The sequence below is a fragment of the Miniopterus schreibersii genome, assembly GCF_964146895.1.
Source record: "Miniopterus schreibersii genome assembly, chromosome: 2".
Lineage (NCBI taxonomy): Eukaryota > Metazoa > Chordata > Mammalia > Chiroptera > Miniopteridae > Miniopterus > Miniopterus schreibersii.
In genome coordinates, this window is record NC_138102.1 from 92,032,531 (window position 1) to 92,039,887 (window position 7,357).

At 39.0% G+C, this 7,357-nt stretch overlaps 1 pseudogene across 1 annotated transcript; it reads left to right on the plus strand.

Moving 5' to 3' along the window:
* The first annotated feature begins 3,155 nt into the window (after positions 1–3,155).
* On the plus strand, positions 3,156–3,788 carry LOC308552469 (small ribosomal subunit protein uS2 pseudogene; annotated as a pseudogene). The gene has a single exon. The product of its transcript is annotated as a small ribosomal subunit protein uS2 pseudogene (transcript).
* Positions 3,789–7,357: the final 3,569 nt, after the last annotated feature.

Below are 7,357 nucleotides of genomic sequence, written 5' to 3' on the forward strand. Positions count from 1 at the left end.
GCAGCCACTTGCAACTCAAGGAGAAAGCCCTCTGGAGAACCCAAACCCACCAACACCTTTATCTTGGACTTCTAGCCTCCAGAACTGAGAAATTAAATTTCTGTTGTTTAAGCTACCAGTCTGTGTTACTTTGTTAGAGTAGCCTTAGCCAGCTAATACACATCTTCACAGAAATCTATGAACCCGTTGTCTAGTTTCATTATTAAGATAAGGAAATTATTATTGAGATAGTATTGTAACTATAATTTATAATGTAATCATTGTGTCTGTTCCCCAGAGAATCATAAGACAAAATTATCCCCTTAGATGCAAAGAAAAGCAACATAGCTGTATTTCTCCCCCAAGAATATTTATGCATAGGGTGACCTATAATTTACCATCCAAACAGAAACACTTTTGAGAAATAAAGGGAATATTGTTAATAATTATGCCAGGATAAAAGTATAAATTGAGACTGACCCACAGCACTGTACTTATAGAGCTTATTCACTCATTTTATTCATTTTCAATAAGCATTCATTAAGAGCAGAGCAAGGTGAAGAGAGTAGCCAAAGAACATATTTGCATAACCCACAGACACAGACAACAGTACGGTGACAGCCAGAGGGAAGGGGAGATGGGGCTGGGTGGACGTGGACAAAGGGGGTGAGAGGATGGGGACATCTGTAATGTTTTCAGCAATAAAAATAAAGTTTTTTTAAAAAGAGAAGATGAAGCACTAAAGTAATAAAAAATGAAAAACATAATGTCTGCACTCAAGGAACTTACAATCTATTTAACAAACAGAAAGAATTTAGTATGTTTTAATCATAGCATTGCAATGATTTCTATGGAAACATGTTCTAAAAGAGAAACTCAGATAAGGTACTAAAGGAAGCTTTGGAAGGGAATGAAGAGGAGAGTCAGGGAAGATTGCTTTCAATAGTTGGCTGTTGAGCTAGAGGTTGTGTGGCCTTTAAGAGCCTGGGTTTTCTAAGCAGAGAAAAGAACAAGTGTAAGATAAGTGATGTATAGAACACAATCTCCAGACTCACAGTCTCTGAATATAGTAAGTATTGGAGAATGCAATGGAAGTGCAACTGGAAAGATTAATCGGAAAGCTCTATCACTGAGGGACATATGCACCATTCTAAGGAATTTAGGTTTTATCCTGAAGCATCTTTTGGAAACTGACCAAAGCCAATCTGACCCCTTGAGAAATGCAGGTCCTTTTTAAATTGTTTCAGTGTTATAGACATATAACTAACAAATAAAATGTTAATATATTTAAAGTGTACAATGTGATGATTTGCTATAACTATACATTGTGAAAGGATTATCCCTATCAAATTAATTAACACATCCATTCCCTCACATATTTACCTTTCTTTTCTTTTTTTCTTTTTGTGTGAGAACACTATTCTACTCTTAGCAAATTTGAATTATACAATACAGTATTATTATCATCAATAGCTACGAAGTTATACATTGGACTTCATTCATTTTATAAGTGAAAATTTGCATCCTTTTACCAAACTCTCACCATTTTCCCCAGCCCTGGCAATCAGCATTCTCCTCTGTTTCTATGAGTTTCACTTTTTTTAAAGATTCCACATATAAGTGATAGCATGAAGTATTTTTCTTTTTCTATTCAGCTTTTTTCATTTAGCATAATGCTTTTCTTATCATAAAAGTTCATCCATGTTGTTGCAAATGGCAGAATTTCCTCCTTTTTTATGATTTAATAATATTCTCTTGTGCATATGTGTGTGCATTTTCTTTATTCATTCATAGATGGACAAGGTTGTTTCCATGACTTGGCTATTGTAAATAATGCTGCAATAAACATGGGGGTTCAGACATCTCTTCAATATAGTGACTTTGTTTCCTTTGGAAACATACCCATAAGTGGGATTGCTGGGCCATATGGTGGTTCTAAATTTAATTTCTTGAGGAACCTCCACTTTGTTTCCCACAGTGGCTATATCAGTTCAAACTCCAACTAACAATGCACAAGAGTTCCCTTTACATTCTCACCAGTATTTATCTCTTGTCTATTTGATAATAGCCATCCTAACAAGTGTGAGGTGATACCTCATCAAACACTTCCAAGATGATTGGTGATGTTGAACGCTTTGTCATGTAGTTCTTGGCCATTTGTATGCCTTCTTTGGAAAAGATGTCTATTCAGGTACTTTGCCCATTTTTCAATTGGGTTATTTAGATTTTGTGTTTGAGTTGTACGGGTTCCTTATATATTTTGAATATTAACCCCTTATCAGATATGTGGTTTGCAAATATTTTCTTCCATTCCATAGGTTGCCTTTGATAGTTTTAATAGTTTTCCTTTTCATTTCATTAAGGAGTGTTTCAAGATTTATCTTGTTCATTTCTTTGGAATTCCTTATTTCTTCATTTTGTTTCTAAACATTAGCTATAACAGCCACCTCTCCTAGTTTTGATGGTCCAGCAACATGTAAAAAATGAACTTTGTCAATTAGCCTAGTCTGAGCTCCTCAGCTTTGTGATTGTCTAAGCTGTTTTTGTTCTTAGCAGCTCCCCATAATTGAGGGTATGCCATGACTCAAGGTTGTCCCAAAAGCGTAGAAAATGCCCATAAGCCTATTCAGGCTCCCAAAGGACTACTAACTGCCTACCCCTTCAGCTCCCCTATGGGCGCTCATTAGCTCTACCTTCAGGCAACAGCTGGGAAAGTCAAGACATTATCTATGCATTTCAGCCCCTTGGGTGACAACCATACAGTTGGGGTGCTAGACATGTGGACAAGTTCCTTCCAGAGAGAAGCTGGCAACTTGGTGTTTTTTTAAAATATATTTTATTGATTTCAGAGAGAGGAAGGGAGAGGAAGAGAGAGACAGAAACATCAGTGATGAGAGAGAGTCATTGATGGGCTGCCTTCTGCATGCCCCTTGCTGGGGATAGAGCCTGCAATCCAAGCATGTTCCCTGACTGGGAATCGAATGGCAATCTCCTGGATGCTCAACTGCTGAGCCATGCTGGCCAGCTGGCAACTTGGTTTTATTGATCAATCAAGCAAACCAGAGGGAGAAGGCAGAGGAAGTACCCTCCAGCTCTTTCAGATTCTGGGAAGGATCCCAGTCAGCACCTAGATGTGGGCACTTAGATGCAGGCCCTCAGACAGCAGATGTTAAAGTATGCAGTCAGACTCCTTCCATGGAAAAACTGCTATTTATTCCTTCCAATGTAATCTCATCCAACAACACCTTTACAGAAACATTCAGAATAATGTGAACCTGCCCACCATCGCTCTGTGCAACACAGACTCTCCTCTGCACTATGTGGACATTGCCATCCCTTGCAACAACAAGGGGGCTCACTCAGTGGGTCTGATGTGGTGGATGCTGGCCAGAGAAGTACTACACATGCGTGGCACCATCTCCCGTGAACACCTATGGGAGGTCATGCCTGATCTTTACTTTTACAGGGATCCTGAAGAGATTGAAAATGAAGAGCAGGCCGCTGCTGAAAAGTCTGTGACCAAAGAGGAATTTCAGGTGAATGGACTGCTCCAGCTCCTGAGTTCACTGCTGCTCAGCCTGAGGTCGCAGACTGGTCTGAAGGTGTGCAAGTGCCTTCTGTGCCCATTCAGCAGTTTCCTACTGAAGACTGGAGTGCTCAGCCTGCCACTGAAGACTGGTCTGCAGCCCCCACTGCTCAGGCCACCGAATGGGTAGGAACAACCACTGAGTGGTCCTAAGCTGTTCTTCCACAAACTTAACAGAATGGAAATAAGGTTGACGGAAAATAAACAATTTCTAAAATAAAAATAAAAATAAAATAATAATAATGTTTGACCAAATATTTGATCCAGCAAAGTTGACATATAAAATTAGCCATCACAACAAGAAACTTTTAAATCATCCTTTGTATTAAAAGCCCAGATCTACCATTAACTCCTTAAAGAAAAATAGCCTTGAATTGGCCCAAATTTTTGGCATTAGTTTTTCTTTTTTACCTTGAGTACCAAATGACCTAAGTATTTTTACTTTTGCATTCCCCACTCCACACACCTTCAGGTCTATAGATTTATGGTAGGAAGCCATCTTCTGACTTATAAAAGTAAAACAAGAAAGGATCTTCAAAATCACTCGTGTAAACTTGATGTTGGGAAGTCTAGAATGGTCTTGGGAACTTTGGGATGTCAGTCAGAAAATAAGTTCCACAATTTTCCCTCCTGACTTGGTATTTAATGAAATGAATGTTTTTATGTGACAGAGGGGTCAAATCTGGAAGAAGATTGGGGAATATATTGTAATAGCAAAGTTTATAATACCTTTTTATTTTATTTATTGTTGAAAGTGTTACATATGTCCCCTTCTTTTCTCCTATTAATCCCCTCCACCCAGCATCCGCTCCTGCCCCTCCCCCCAGACCTTCTCCACACTATTGTCTGTGTCCATGGATTATGCATATATGCATATAAGTTCTTTGATGAATCTCTCCCCACCTACCCACCCACCCCCATCTTCCCTCTTAGATTCGTCTGTCTGTTCAATGCTTCTATGTCTTTGGTTCTATTTTGTTCACCAGTTTTTTGTTCATTAGATTTCACATATGAGTGAAATCATGTAAACCTGAATCAGGAAGAATCAGAAAACCCAAACAGGCCAACAACAACTGATGAAATTGAAGCAGTAATAAAAAATATCTCAGCACACAAAAGCCCTGGTCCAGTTGGCTTTATGGGGAGCTTTACTAAGCATTCTACTTATTACAGCAGTTCCATTAATGTTTCTTGCAATGCTAGTTTGGTGGTGATAAACTCCTTTAGCCGTTTTTTGTCTGGGAAGCTCTTTATTTCACTATCTATTTTGAATGATAGCCTTGCCTAATAAGGCTTATAATATTTTTGTAAGGCTTTTCCATTTTCTAGTCAGACTTCAGTCATTTACCACATACATCTCGGGAGAGTCAGTGTGAACCAAATGCCCTCATCTTCCCTGTGGCCATAGGCCTTAGAGAAACTTTGGCTCACCTGGCACTTGTAAAAAAATTTGGATTCCCATGACCCTACCCCAAAACCTTGACTCAGTAAGTGGGTTTGCAGAGGGGCCTGGAATCTGCTTAATGGCTTACTGTGTGGGGAAACTCTGTGGCAGTAGGGAACCTAGAGAAAGGTTGAAAGCAAATTGTGTCTGCCTTAGTGTCAGGATCCACCCATAATGCCTTTAGCTCCATTCTTACTCTCTTTCTGACTTCCCAAACCCATAATGTATCTGTGATGCTGCAAGTCCCTTCCTCTCCCTCTAGAACTACATTTGTCTCTACTAGACATGTCATCTGCTTCATCACTATTGCTTATTTAAACTCAAAGTTTTGTTCCATTCAACACAGACCTGGCTGCTAATACCCACATATAAGAAAAACAAAGTTCTACTCCTAGATTGGCCATATGTTTGTTTCTCAAAGTCAGGCCTAAGACTTTTAGGCACAGATCAAAATTATCAATAACTTCACAGCCATTCTGACTGCTAATCTACCCAGAAATCCCTGGGCATTGTCCACAGAAGTTATCTAATAAGGCTTTTGCTTTCTTTAAGTTTTGGCTCAGTCCTTAATCATTCTGTTTTTTCCAAATCCTTCTGTAATTGATGAGCATTGATTAAGTTCCTCTCCTTCCCTATATCTCAGACACCAATATTATTTTGTTATTTTTGCTTTTAATGTTTCTATACTACCAATAACTTTAAGCCTTTCTGTGGTGATTTTAGTCTCACATCCTTACCTTTCAGTGCCTACTTCCTCCATTCCATGTGATTCCAGTGGGGGCTGCCAATCATCAGAACATGCCTCTCTCATGCCAGGAACAGGCAGTCAATGTCTCCCATTCTCCAGGATTCCACGGTTGGCTGATTGGTCCAGGGTAAGTACCAACTCTAAGAATAACAAGTTGAAGTCTTTTTTGTATGTATATGGGCAAAGGGAGCCAGGATGGGGTGGGACTGATATGGCTGCAAAAAAAAAGTACAGAGTACACTAGAGTTAAAAGAACTATTTTGATCTGAATATACTTGGGGCCATCCTATCATTTGAAAGAGAACCTGACATAGAAATGAAGCCAACAAAAAAGAAAATAGAATAATCAAATAGGAAAAAGAAACAGATGCTTGACAACATCATTTGAGTATTTGGAGACTGTCATGCCTGAAGCAATGAATACCTGGACTTTTCAGTTATGTGAACTAATAAATTTTGCCTAAGTTGATTTAAGTTAGATTTCTGTCACTTGTAAGGAAAAGAATCCCGACCAATTTTACTTCCATTTTCACATAGCAACTCCATAGTCACTTTTACAGAAGGGAAATATTTCACCACCATTATATACTTTGCAGTGGAAAGAAATTGCTTTTGCGAGCATGTGCATGCACGAGCGTGTGTGTATGTGTGTATTTTACCTCAACTAGCTAAACAACTGCTACAAGATTCCCAATTAGTCAGCATATAATAGTCTTATTTTATTTTTAAACGCTATGCTGCCTTCAATCATCTATGGAGAAGTGTGGCCACATACGTGTGTAAACTGACAGGACTAGTCCTAATACAGAGGTAACACCTTTGTGTTTGTCAACATGGCCCAACTTGTTCTTTCATGGTTAGGCCATGATATACACACACAACCCATGTATTACTGTCAGCAGCCTGAAAGTTACAGGAAGACAGTATATCATCTATTTCAACTAATTATTCCTTCCCAATTTCCCCATTTCTATCAAAGTTTCCCTTTCTTCTTTGCCAACAACCTTTGATCCATTATCCTGGTCTGTTGCTTCTTTTCTCACAGAGCCTCTTGGGTCTGATGCTGCTTTTCTATTTTCACAGTCACCCTTTATAGGTCCAGCTAAAACAACCTTCAGTCACTCTTCATTGTGTGGCTCCTGATAATGTGTTAAAATGTGTACCCAGCCCAGCTGGGTGTGGCTCAGCAGTTGAGCGTCGACCATCCAGGCGATCAGGGTTCGATTCCCTGTCAGGGCACATGCCCGGGTTGGGGGTGCAGCCTATCAATGACTCTCTCATCATTGATGTTTCTATTTCTCTCTCTCCCTCTCTTTTCCTCTCCCTGAAGTCAATAAAGATATATTTAATAAATAAATAAATAAATAAATAAATAAATAAATAAATAAATAAAATGTGTACCCAAATCCATTACCACTGTATTCAATCCAGGCTCCTTACCATTCAGTAGTACTTCCTCCTTCTCTTCATTCCTCACTACCTCCATTTCTCTTCTCCAGTCTCTCCACTGATCTTCTGTTAAGTTGACTTTTAAAAGTCCAGTTAAGTCACTATCCTGTGTGGAGTACACCCTGTCAATGTTTTGGTTTTTTTAAAGAAA